Source organism: Diabrotica virgifera, chromosome 9 (assembly GCF_917563875.1).
Source record: "Diabrotica virgifera virgifera chromosome 9, PGI_DIABVI_V3a".
In the NCBI taxonomy this organism is placed as follows: domain Eukaryota; kingdom Metazoa; phylum Arthropoda; class Insecta; order Coleoptera; family Chrysomelidae; genus Diabrotica; species Diabrotica virgifera.
The window spans coordinates 85,472,908-85,487,153 of record NC_065451.1 but is presented as its reverse complement, the minus strand read 5'-3'; the positions used below and the strand labels follow the sequence as shown (position 1 = coordinate 85,487,153).

Below are 14,246 nucleotides of genomic sequence, written 5' to 3'. Positions count from 1 at the left end.
GTCGTGGATCGCAAGGTATTGCATCATGTTTAGTGAAACACCTAAAGCAAGAAGGTTCTTCTTATGAGCATGTAATTGCGTATTCTGATTCGTGTACGGGTCAAAACCGCAACATTAAAACGAGCCTATCGTTGTTAAAACTTGTATAAGATCCAGACGTAAGAACTAAAATAATAGATTTAAAGTTCCTAGTTTCTGGTCACTCCTACTTGCCGAATGATGGAGAATTTGGTATTATAGAGAGTGCTAGCAGAAAACATGCTCTTATTTACAGCCCTCAGGAATGGATACAAATAATACAAAATGCTACAAGCAAGCAACCTCACTTTGTAGTCACTGAAATGCAGCGAGAAGAATTTTTAAGCACAGAAATGTTGGAAAACGAAATAACAAACAGAAAGAAAACTATAGTCCGTCCGCTACAACTTTTCCCATGCGGTACGATTTATTTTCAATCAAATTAAGTCAAAACAGAAAGTGAAATGTACGCCGATGTGTGTAGTATATAGTATACAAAATGAATATACACATCGACGTTCGTTTCAATTTATGTTTTGACTTAATTTGATTGAAAATGAATCATACCGCATGGGAAAAGTTATAGCGGACGGACTATATCTGTGATTATAAATTCAATTGGTTAATTCGTTGGCTCCGTTTTCAACGAGATCGTCCGCAACAGTTCCAGTTTAAAGAAGCATTGAATGAATGTATGGACTTTTACATAGTGGATACTTCCAAAAAGAGATGCGGTAGACCCATCAAAAACCTGTGCAACGTACAGCAAGGCCCTCTGTATCCATCCAGAAGAGCACTCACTGATGCAAAAAAAAGAGACATGTTAGACTTATTACCTTACATACATCGGATCTTTCATCACTACTACAGATAGTGATGTAAAAAAACGTGTTTTCCTTTAATTCTAAAAAAACGGAAAAAAAACAATAAAAAACGTGTTTTTTTTGTTTTTAATTGTTTTGTATTAGTTTCTCAACGTAATATTAACAATATCAATATTAGGAGTTGTTTGTAAGCCTAAAAATCACCCAATATTTCAATATTATATCCAAAACATCTAGAAACTCAGTGTTTGACGTTCCTTTTTAAAAAATATTGAAACATTAAACCCTTACTGCCTTTATCTATTATTTTTTTACGTCGTTGCTTTTGGGGAATCACCGAAATTTAGCAGGACGCTCGTATTCGTTGGCGCTGAGAAAACCGGGGAATTACCGATTAGCTTTTGCAGGTGTTCTGTTGTTATTTTGTGATTTACTTGCCTTGTGCCGGAAATATTTGTGTTTAGTGCTTATTTAAGTGTGTTTAAATAAATTAATTATTGTTAATTATATTTTCTGTGTTTTATGATAATAAATTATTTGTTACCTACTGTAGTGACATTAGTGACAAAAACTGAATGTTTATAATGTCTTCGAATTCGAGTTCTTGTTCTTCGCGGGAATCACGGGGAAGGAAAAGTTGCAAAGTAAGTTCCCTGTTTAAAATGCTAAAAACAGAAAAAAAACTCCTCAAGTAGAGTGTACTTTTTGTACACTTCAACTATCAAAAAATGGGACACGTTTGTTGGAACATATTAAAAAATGCCTAAAATGTCCAGAGGAAGTTAAAATAAAGTATGGAGTGACGGAGAGAAAACAACGAAACATTGGACTATTACAAACAATACATGAAAAAAGGGAGGAAAAAGTTAAAGGTATGTACCAAAGCTCTAAAAATATTTCCAAATTTCCCTCTCCTTTATTTAGTAGAAATTCCTAAAGATAACCTTACTTTGCAGACTTATTTTTAAATTTAATAAATTTGGGAATTTTATTTACAGAAAAACCGAAATCACAATCTAAAGAGGTGTCCGCATTCATGGATAAAATGACACCTGAACAAAAAGTAAAAGCCGATGAACTGCTTAGCCGGGCTATCTATTCAAGTCAAGCACCACTGGCTTTAGTAGAAAATATACAGTGGCAGAAGTTGTTTAAATTTCTCAGACCTGCTTATCAGATACCAACCCGACACCTTGTATCAGGTCCACTATTAGACAGTGAGCACCTACGTGTAAAGGCTATGGTTTCGGAAAACATTGGTAAGATTTAAGTTTTACCATATTTATTAAAATTTATTGTTTCGGCCCTTACTCTGTGAAATTCTGCGTAATAACAATAAATTAAATATTTTTTAGAAAATCCACAAATTACATTAGTTTTAATAATAATCTAATACGGTTCCAACCGGTTTCGATGCCATTGCGCCATTACCAAGGAGTGTTGTACAAAATGATGTAATTTGGCATCGACTCCGGTTGGAACCGTATTAGTTCATTAAAACTAATGTAATTTGGGGAATTTTGGAATTTTTAAAAAAATATTTAATTTACTGTTATTATATTTATTAAAACACTGACAATATATAGGCGAGCCGCTGTAAAATTACCACTGAACAACGTACTAAGGACGAAGTTTAACAGGAAAGACCTTGAACAGCAACCAGATGCGGTACAGTGTTGTACCACACCGTCCGTCGTATATATTTCAGTAATTTTAGAACGGCCCGACTTTAATATAAGTAAACCTACATTATGCTAGTAGGTTAAAAATAATTATCTCTTTACTTTAAGCTGGAGCACATTCTGTTGGACTAATGGTGGATGGATGGTCCAATATTAGGAACGAGGCTGTCCTAAACTTTGTTGTAACAACTCCAAAGCCATTCTTTTTTAAAATTATGCCCACAGGCACTGCACCTCATACTGCAGAATATATGGCAAAAACCCTTGGTGCAGTAATACGTGAAATCGGTCCCCGAAAGGTATTTGGTATAGTCACAGACAATGCAGCAAACATGAAAGCTGCTTGGGCCTTGATTGAAAATGATTTTGATAATAACATTTTTACCTATGGATGCTTTGCTCATTCTCTTAATTTAATATTTACCGATCTCAAAAATTTAACAAGTCTGAAATCGTTTACTGCCGAGGCGTTGCCCTTACAAAGGCCATCCGACAAAGCCACATATTATCTGCGTGGGTAAAGGAAAAACAAAACGAATTAAAAATAAGTTGCAGTCTTAAACTCCCAGTGCCTACCAGATGGGGATCATTAGTTCTTTGTCTACAATCATTACTACAAACAAATAATAAAAAGGATGGCTATCAATGAAGAAGTTGAAAAGGCAGTAAGCAAACACCCATCTTTAAAAAAAATGCTCTAAGCGATATATTTTGGGACCGGGTACAAGGATACATTATGCTTCTGGAACCAATTGCTAACACAATTACCTCTGTAGAAGGTGACACACCAACGATTTCAAAATGTCTGCATTTATTTAAAAAAATGGTTAACACGTCATTAGAAAATGTCACTTAAAGTCCATTGTTATCCAAAGAGGAAGCAGATACAAGGGCAATTTTTGAAAATCGGAAGAAGTTTGCTATTTATAGTGTTCATTTTGTAGCTAACCTTTTGGATCCAAAATATCGTGGCTGCGAACTTAGCTCAGATGAGATGTTAAATTTTTTTAGGTTATAGTGGGTTTTATTTATATTTATATTAATTTTTTTATTTAATGTAGACTGATGCGACAGAAGTCATATACAAGGTAGCACAGAAGATGCCAGATGTCGATGAAGCAGCCGTCTTAGCTGACGTTGTCAATTTTATTGCAAAAGAAGGACTATTCAAAAAGGCTTTTCTATGGAATGAGGACACAATTGCAGCTATCAGCCCTATTGCCTGGTGGAGTGGTCTTTGCTCAAATACCGCACTCTCCAAGTTGGCGATTCGTTTTCTAGAGTTGCCAGCGACATCAGCAGCATGTGAAAGATCCTTTTCTTCATATTCGGGAATTCACACCTACAAGAGAAACAGGCTGACCAATACTCGAGCGTCAAAAATCGTGTATGTGGCTCATAATTTAAAATTAATGGCTGAACTACAGCCAAGTGAATCATCCAGTTCAGAATCAATTGCTGGCCCTAGCTTCACAGTCATCCTGCATTAGAATCTGAACCGGAACCAATGATAATATCCAATTCAGATCAGTCGGAGTCTGTCTTTGAAAGTGATGAAGAGGAAGCTTCAGAGTCTGAAGAAAATGCAGATAGCGACGGGACGGATCAGTGTTCATTTAAGGGATTCGGTTAATTAATTGAACCTTTTCAATCATTAAGACGTTGTTTTTTTTATTTGATAAATTTTTATTACTTATTTTTGCTTTGATTTTGCAAGTTAACGAATAAACTCTTCTTATTTTGTTTATACCCATGGTCTTTTTATTTAAAGGATTTATACGAAATTAATTATGAAACGAAATAATACTTATTTTGTTATAAAATTATACAGAATATTATATTTATTATATGTTTTTGTCATTAAATAAACTGTACCCACTTAAAAAATCAAAATAAAAAAAACGAAAAAAAAACAAAAAAAAACGAAGGCTTCGTTTTTTGCAATAAAAAACGGTTTTTTTTTAAAACGGTACCGTTTTTTATTGGTTACATCACTAACTACAGAAATCTGCCGACGCAGATAGCAACACGGTCTTCAACAGGTATTAATGAGGAAAATCGCCCTTCAGCTGACTAGAATATCTTTCTATCGTAATTATACGTATATAAAGTTCTTCAAATAAATAATTCTTTGTATTGCTGTGCTTTATTATAATATATGTATATGCAATATCACAGTTAGATATTTTTAAAATGCAGAAATTATTAACAATGACAATAATTAAACCTCATTCAAATAAATTTGTTCCATATTTTTAGGATAAGAAAAAAATCAGTCATTTTAAAAATGGTACAAGTCCAATTTTATTTTTTCAAACACAACTTAAACTCAGTATTCAAGCAAGATTTCATTATTTTGTGTCATTGTTATAAAACTAAACATCTAATATTAACTAAAATCCAATTACGGTACGTATGTGATATTTCTAGATTTAACTATAACTGATTTCACAAAACCTTCAATATCTGATTCAACTTTTGTGGAGTTGGACCATTGTTATTCTGGGCGCCTCATATATGACTGTGTTGTGGATTTGCATCTCCCTATTGATATAATTCAAATTTCTTGTTTTATAATATTCGTAAATTGACGTAATTGACAGCAGGCAACGTGTTAAAAAACTGGAACGCATTGACCAGAAAGTAGTTCGCAGATATCAGAAATAATAAGCCCTTCTTGACATACATCTCATTGGAGAAGCATGAAATATCCATTCTTTCGCCTGATGAAGAAGGTAAAGCACTTCAAATTTGCTTGAAAAATATTTTGTTGAAAAAATGTCTGCTTAAAACGTAACGATTATAAATAAATCTACTTCAGAAATCCTTTTTTAACGACGTAGGCTAGGTGTCGATCAGCCAGTCACAACGTGACTAATGCATCAACCATAAAAGATTATTTTTAACATCATGTATGTGTGTTCAACAAACGATCTGCATATTATAATATATTTCAAAATACGTATCTTTGTATTATCTGCTTTTTTTGTTATTTATTTTTGAGTTATATCTCTATATAAAGAAAACAATGAGGTCCTTACAGTTCCATAGCAAGCAGCCCTCTACTCAGTTCAAAAGCTGGTTTGCTATGGACTGTCCAAGTTGCTCACCATATTTTTTCTATAATATAGGCATATATCGACAAATTAGAAACAATCTGCTTGTAGAATATTCTTTTTAATACAATTATTTTTTTGTTTTATAATAATCATAAATCGACTTTTCAAATGTGAAGTCAATGCTAAGCTAATGATTATTATAAATAAATATATATGCAAAAACGTCGTCCTGGGTGTTGAAAATCCTTGATGTTGATCTATCATTTTTCACGTCATAAAAATTCAATAAATATCTTTTCAGGGTAGTGGCAGTGTTGTTTGAATTTCACTTATTTCTATACTCCTTACTGTATACTTATCATTCGATTTGTTAAACATAAAGCAGATACTAACGTAATATTGTAAAAAAAACTTTGTAAGATATCAGCTTCGTGAACGTTTTGAACAAAACTTGATCAACCTGAAACTGTGCATAAAAAATAATACAAAAACAACATACACAATATTTAATATTAACAATACTTTAGGGGGTACATTACTACATTTATAGAATAGATCAAGATTTTGAATACTATTCGCCAATGCTTCTTTTTTTCGAAACACAAGAGGCTATTTCTGTTTTTTAATTCTGTAATCTTGTCTTTTTATTGTATATTCATCAGTGTCGATCCGATAAAAAAGGGCAAGCTTAAAATTGCATCTTCGACAGAACAACTTTTGTGACAAGCTGAAAATCAAACTCGTGAGATCGTTATAATCATGAGATGTTTGTGAGCTCTCCTTAATAAGCAAAAATCCATGTAAAGGTATCCAGACATTGTAATGGCACTGCGTCTGCTCGTAACCTAAAAAAAGAATTAGAGTACATCAACATCTACATAGGTTTCAAAATAATATTAAAAGATAAAGATTACTGTAAACATGATCTGACTAAAATGATTTGCTTTAAATCTTGATTTATCAGCTTTTTGGAATTCCTTTGTGTGTTTACAACATTTCGTAACTTTAATAACCCTTAAACTTTGCCAATGGTTGAAGGACTGACGAATGTATAGATTAAGAATGAGCCATTTCCAAGATCATTGTCTATATCAAGTCAATATAAAGCAGGAGAGTTGTATAAATATGCTGAAATGCTTTCTTCGTGAGTTTTACGTTAAGAGGATGGGTACGTATTTTCGGTTGCAATGCTATTCAAATGGGGATTCATTTTTTCGAATTCTGAGAAAACTAATAAGTACTTTTGAAAAATTTAAACGCAGAATGAAAGATTACGTTATTAGTGAGGGCCGAAAGTCCCTGAGAACTTCCATAATGTTTATTTTAATAAGTTACAGAAGTGAAAAACTAAGAGAAAATTTAGTGTAATTTTTAATTTCAAATATCTCATTCAAAATAAACTTTTTATTTATTCTAAGGGACTTTCGGCTCTGGGTAATAATTTAGTCTTTCATTCTGCATTTAAATTTTTTAAAAGTATATATTAGTTTTTTCAGTATTCGAAAAAAAAATGGACACCATGTCCGTGGTAACATTTTCCAAATCTATCTTTGTCTTACAACGCACTCAGTCGAATAGAATATTGTCAGCATACAGTCAGTCAGACATTGACAATCAGTAACAATTTTAAATATTTGGCATGGAATCGGGAATATTTTGAGTTGTTGATTAAATAATATTAATATATAGTGTATTTTGACAAATAATTGATTTAAGACGTGAACTTAATAAAACGTTATTTTATTGTGTATTATTTGTGGCAGATCCAAGCAGAGAATACATCAGGATAATATATTCTGTGATCCAAGTATTTTGTTGTTAAAGATGTTCAAAATTGTAAGCGTTCCATAGTAACATTATATTATTAAAAAATCACTTTAACACTTTTCCTCTTTTCTCGATTGAGATTAGTTTTTGTTGTACATATAAATTATTAGAATAACTGAATACATAGTTAGTGAAAAAATTATCAGTAGTAATTGCAGAAGAGCTCTAAAATTATTGAACTTTTCCCGAGTGTCACTTTGACAGTTTTAATTTCACGAGCCGAAGGCGAGTGAAATTATTTCAAAGTGTCACGAGGGCAAAAATTCTATATTAATTTTAGAGATCGAGTGCAATTTTTGCGATTATTTCATGAATAAAGCTGTTCAAAACCAAAATTTTATTGTAATTTATTTATGTAAGTACAAATTAGTACAATTAAACACACAGTTGTTATAAATATTTCACGGTTGAAAGTCATTACTTTTATAATTTTTAAAACATTAATTGTCATTAATGTCACTGAATGTATTTTTTCGTAGCAACGAAGGGCATCTGACGTAATATACTTGACGACGGGAAATTATCAAAAATTATCAATTTAATTTAGATTTCTGTAGCTTTCTATTGGTCAGAATCTCCTATGAATGAAATAATACACATTTATTAACTGAATTAATAATTTGCAATTATACAAATAACAGTTATCCAAGAACATTCAAAAGCCATCTCTTTAAGTTAAAGATGACATTTTTAAGTAGAATGACATTCTAGTAATGTTTACGTATTCATACCAGTGTGAATTTTACTACACGTAATTTTCTGTGTAAAGACAGAAAAAGTAGCGATAGCCGTAAAATATTTGCGAATTATGTACCCATGGCCTTAAGGATAGTTCCTTGCCACTTGGTAGAATAAAAAAATAAGGTTAATGATAATGACAATATTTAATGGGAATTGACTATAATTTCAACTGAAAATACATTTAATTTGAAGTTTCAATTTCCACTTCGAAACTTTTTCTGGGAAATAATGATGTATTGAAAAGAATATGAGATAAATGACATGACGAATATGAAGTGAAAATCGAAACGCCAAATTAAATGTGTTTTTAAATTACCAAATTATTATGACCACTCATGGTACTGAATGATTTTGTATTAAGCCTTTTTACTTTAACATAAATATAGGCCTAATTTTGTTTAATTATAGCAGATCAGTGCTCTAGTTTAGCTTTTTTATGTATATGTTACGGGTAAAGTTAGGTAAACGGGTAATCCTAGGATTACCCGGGTAAAGTACGAAATACTCGCGAGGTATCGGTAATATCCGATAGTAAGTCTGAAATATAATTTAAATAATTCAAATTTCGGGCTTTACTCGGGTAAAACACATTCTACTTGCGGGCTTATGGTTAAATGCTTAATTCGTTATCCTAGTAATGGCAAGACTGTAACTTTTTGAAAGATGTCTTAATTTAAGAAAATAACGCATTTTACAAAAGTAAGGAAAGTAAAACTATAAATACTGCAGAAATGAAATTTATAATTTATTTGTTAAAACAAGACAAGCTGCTGTGGCATTTGGAGTTACAAATATTTCCAGCAGCTTTGCATTTGCATTTATTTTACCAAAACCTAGCAGATACTTCATACTTTACCCGGGTAATCCTAGGATTACCTGTTTAACTTTACCGGTAACATATCGCTGGTACCTATGATTAATGTCATTCCTAATACATTTCCAGTGAAAATAATAACTCTTTGTTAAGTATTGGCGATTACAATATTTTTTATATGCGCGTCCGCGAAGATTATAACTCGCAAAACATTTACAATGAAAGGATTTAGTTCATAATAGATGCCGACGAAAACAATTATTTCCCTTTCTGTTTCTGTCGACGAAAACAATTATGTCTGAGAACTTTTTACTAATTATAATTTTCGTGGACCCACAAACAGAAATGATGTTTTTTGCTGATACTCATCAAAAAATAAATTTTTTCGCTAACACTTTATTAGGGATTGTAATCTTCTTCTTCTTCTTCATGTACCATGTCCTTTCAGAACGTTGGTTACCATCATAGCTATCTTAATTTTATTCACTGCCACCCTGAATAGCATGCTTGTATCAACCCCATACCAATCTCGCAAGTTCTTCAACCATGAGGTTCTTCTTCGTCCTGGACTGCGTTTGCCTGCTATTTTTCCTTGCATAATATTTTGTAGCAACCTATATTTGGGACCTCTCATTACATGTCCGAAGTACTCCAGCTTTCTCTGCTTGATGCTTTTTATGATCTCAGTAGTCTTGCTGAGACGTTCTATATTGTGGAGTTTCGACTCTTCTCCACCCAGGAAACTTTTAAAATGCTTCTATAGCACCACATTTCGAAAGCCTCAAGGCGATTTAGATCGATTTTATTTACAGTCCAGGACTCGACACCATAAAGTAAGACCGAGACACAATTTAGTTGCTGTCCAAGGTACACGATTTTATCAACTTGCTCAAGTTTGGTATTATTTACATATACAGGGTGTCCCGAAAAGATTGGTCGTAAATTATACCACACATTCTGGGGTCAAAAATAGTTCGATTGAACCTAACTTACCTTAGTACAAATGTGCTCACAAAAAAAGTTACAGCCCTTTGAAGTTACAAAATGAAAATCGATTTTTTTCAATATGTCGAAAACTATTAGAGATTTTTTATTGAAAATGGACATGTATGATTCTTATGGCAGGAACATCTTAAAACAAAATTATAGTGAAATTTGTCCACCCCATAAAAAATTTATGGGGATTTTGTTCCCTTAAACCCCCCAAACTTTTGTGTACGTTCCAATTAATTCATTATTGTGGTACCATTAGTTAAACACAACGTTTTTAAAACTTTTTTGCCTCTTAGTATTTTTTCGATAAGCCAGTTTTTATTGAGGTGCGGCTTCTTTTTCAATATATTTACGTAAAAATTTTATGGGGGTTTTGTTCCTTTAAACCCCCCAAATGTTTGTGTACGTTCCAATTAAACTCTTATTGTGGTACCATTAGTTAAACATAGTGTTTTTAAAACTTTTGCCTCTTAATCTTTTGTTCATAAGTCACCTTTTATCGAGATGTAGCTTATTTTTCAAAATATACCTAAAAATGTAAATTATAAATCAATTTTCAGATTATTAACAGGTCTCTATAACCGTACTTAACCATATACAAATATGTGGTGGATTCGACAAATATTCAAAATATCTCGATAAACACTGGCTTATCGAAAAAGTAATAAGAGGCAAAAAAGTTTTAAAAATGTGTTTAACTAATGGTGCCACAATAATAATTTAATTGGAACGTACACAAAAGTTTGGGGGGGTTTAAGGGAACAAAACCCCCATAAAATTTGTATGGGGTGCACGAATTTTACTTATTTTTTTTTAAGATGTTGCTGCCGTAAAAATGCCACATGTCCATTTTCAATAAAAAATCTCTGAGAGTTTTCGATATATGAAAAAAAAATCGATTTTCATTTTGTAACTTCAAATGGCTGTAACTTTTTTTGTGTGCACTATTGTATATAGGTAAGTGAGGTTCAATCAACATATTTTTGACCCCAGAATCTGTGGTATAATTTATGACCAATCTTTTCGGGACACCCTGTATAGACGGTTTTATATGCTGCTGTTTACTTATTACGAGTATTTTGGTTTTCCGTATGTTCAGATCCAGACCTGGCTCGCTACAACTCTCAAGGACACTATCAAGTAGTGTTTGCAGTGTGTTATAATCTTCACAATCTCATATAATCGAAAATAAATTTTTTTGCGGCGTTCGTTGAAAGTTCTACTCTTAACGGCATTTTTTGTAGTTATACTTTTCGTAGGCGGCAACGATATATATCGCTGGTGAAATAGCTGCGGAATGGCCGAAGTTATAGTAACTTATGAAGAAACAGCGGGTAAAAAGATACGATGAATACACATTAATTGGTTTGATGAGCCACACATTGAAAATTATTCTTCACATTATTCACGGAATAATAATAAGTCATTGCGAAAGAGACGTAGATCCAAGTTCCAAGTTTTTGTGCCGGTCTCGGCTATCGGCCGGGACTAGGAACGATTTAAGTGATTAAGTGATTTAAGTGATTAATTCTAAATGACTATGTGATTAATTTTGAACTCAGTGGTGTACTATATTAAGGAAATGAACCACCAAAATCAAGTGCCAAATGGGGGGTTGTATAATGTGTCCCAAATATATACACAGCCTCAATAACCTCCAGTAATATCGCCCCCATTCTATGGATTCCCGAGCAGCCAACAGATAACAAACCAATATATCCCGCCTACTCCATTCCCAAACAATAATCACCAATATAACCTAAACCTCCCTGCCCCTCCAATGGATCAACCAAATACATCAAATGCTTCCCAATACATTATCAGTGAAGAGGAAGTTGTCATGGCGACGAAACATATCAAGCGACGAAACCATAGAAAACGTTCACAATTGGCAAACAGTCACAAAAATTACAAAAAAAAAGGAAAGCAAACACCAAAGATGATAACACAACAATGGAAGTGAGTACAAACAACAGATTTGAACCATTAGAAAACTTAACCGATAGTAATAACACACCAGTAACACCTAAACCTCCACCTATATTTATCTATGGGGTAAATGATATCAAAAAAATTACTGAAAACCTATCAACGGTCATTAAATCAGAAGACTACCAGTCGAAAGCTCTCCCTAATGACACAATAAAAATAAACACCAAAACTATTGAGTTATATAGAAAACTTATACAGCATTTAAATAGCAGCAAAATAGTTCACCACACATACCAAGCAAAACAAGATAGAGCTTATAGGGTAGTTATAAGAAATTTACACCACTCGATGCCAGTTGAAGAAATAAAAAGTGAACTAGCTAAATCGGGGCATACTGTCCGTAATATCATTAACGTCTTACACAGAGTCAATAAGTCACCACTGTCAATGTTCTATGTGGACCTAGATCCGAAAGAAAACAACAAACACATTTATACACTGGATTATATCGGCAATATGAAAGTCAGCTTTGAACCTCCTCACAGAAAGAAAAATATCACACAGTGTCAGCGCTGCCAACGTTATGGAGATACAAAAGCGTATTGTACAAGACCTTACGCATGCGTGAAATGTGGAGGAAGTCATCCAACGCCAGAATGTACAAAACGCCAGAATGTACAAAACCCAGAAATACACCAGCAAAATGTGCCCTGTGTAACGGAGAACACACTGCAAACTATAAAGGCTGCGTAATTTACAAGGACTTGTAAAATGTTGCAAAATGTAACAAATAATCGACGACGCGGAAATCAGTCAACCCATAATAATCAGAACCCACATCAAAATGTTAACCCAGCACCAACTTCACAGTATCAGAGTCAACAATCACAGTACCAACTACAGAATGGAACTCAATCCTATGCCCAAGCAGTAAGAGCAGGAAATCAAGTAGCTGACATAGGGTCTCAGATGAACTTATTCTTAAACGAATTTAAAGCAATGTTCACCCAACTAATGAATCAAAACAGCATGATCCTTACCACTAATAGCCAAGTGTAACGCAAATGGTTTAGCAAACCATAAAGCAGAAGTAATCCAATTCCTAGAGGACAACAAAATAGACATCCTCTTTGTGTCCGAAACGCATTTCACAGAAAGAAGCGTGATTAAAATACCTCGATACTCAGTCTACCACACTAGTCACCCAGATGGAACAGCCCATGGAGGATCTGCAATAATTATAAGGAACAATATACAACATCTTCAAATGCCGGAACATAAAACAGATAAGCTACAAGCAACAATACTTCATGCCAGGCCTTGGAACTTCGAAATTGCTGCAATATATAGCCCTCCTAGACATAGAACTAGACATAGAATCACAACTGAAGAATACGAAGAACTATTCAACAAGCTAGGTAACAAATTCATTGTTGGAGGTGATTGGAATGCTAAGTATACGAATTGGGGTTCACGACTCATTACATCAAAAGGCAGAAGCCTACTAGATGCCATCAACAACACAAACTGCACCTACTTATCGACGGGACAACCAACGTACTGGCCGTCCGACACAAATAGGCTAGCAGATCTACTCGACTTCTTCATCCTAAAAGGAATTGCAGAAAACTACACAAACATAGAAGCAAATTGGAATCTCTCGTCTGACCAAACACCAATCATAGCAACAATCAGCACCCACATAATCAAACGACCTGAAATACCCAAGTTGACTTCCCCTACAACTAATTGGTGTGAATTCAAGTACCAGCTTGACACGAATATAAATCTTATAATCAGACTAAAAGAAAAAGATGACATAGATAAAGCTATAAACCACTTCACCTGTCAAATTCAGCAAGCTGCATATCGAGCTACACCATCAAATCCAAAGCAAGAAAACACAAATACCACTCCGAATTATATTAGACAACTAATAGTCGATGGCAAAGAAGCCGCAACATTAATGACAAACACAAATATAATCGACTAACCAGACAATTAAAAACAGCTCTAAATGAAACACGCAATGCCACATTTGAACACTTCATTAGTACCTTGTCTAAAGAAGATCACTCAATATGGAAGGCAACAAAACACTTAAAGAGACCTACAGAACACAACTCGCCGATTAAGAAAGATGATGGTACTTGGAAAAGATCAGACCAGGAAACAGCTTCAACATTTGCAGAATACTTAGCTGGTATTTTTAAAGAACACTAAGTAGAGAATAATGATGATGGAAACTTAATAAGAGACTTCCTGGATAGTGCTTGCCCTATGACGCTCCTAATAACAGTTAATAAAGTTAAACAAGAAATAGACAAAAGCAATAACCACAAAGCACCTGGATTTG

General features: G+C 33.5%; 1 long non-coding RNA gene across 1 annotated transcript; it reads left to right on the top strand.

The window, feature by feature from the left end:
- Nucleotides 1–989: 989 nt before the first annotated feature.
- On the top strand, nt 990–1,912 carry LOC126892667 (uncharacterized). The gene is made up of 2 exons (XR_007700960.1): nt 990–1,714; nt 1,841–1,912. It is a non-coding gene; the product is annotated as an uncharacterized LOC126892667 (long non-coding RNA).
- Nucleotides 1,913–14,246: the final 12,334 nt, after the last annotated feature.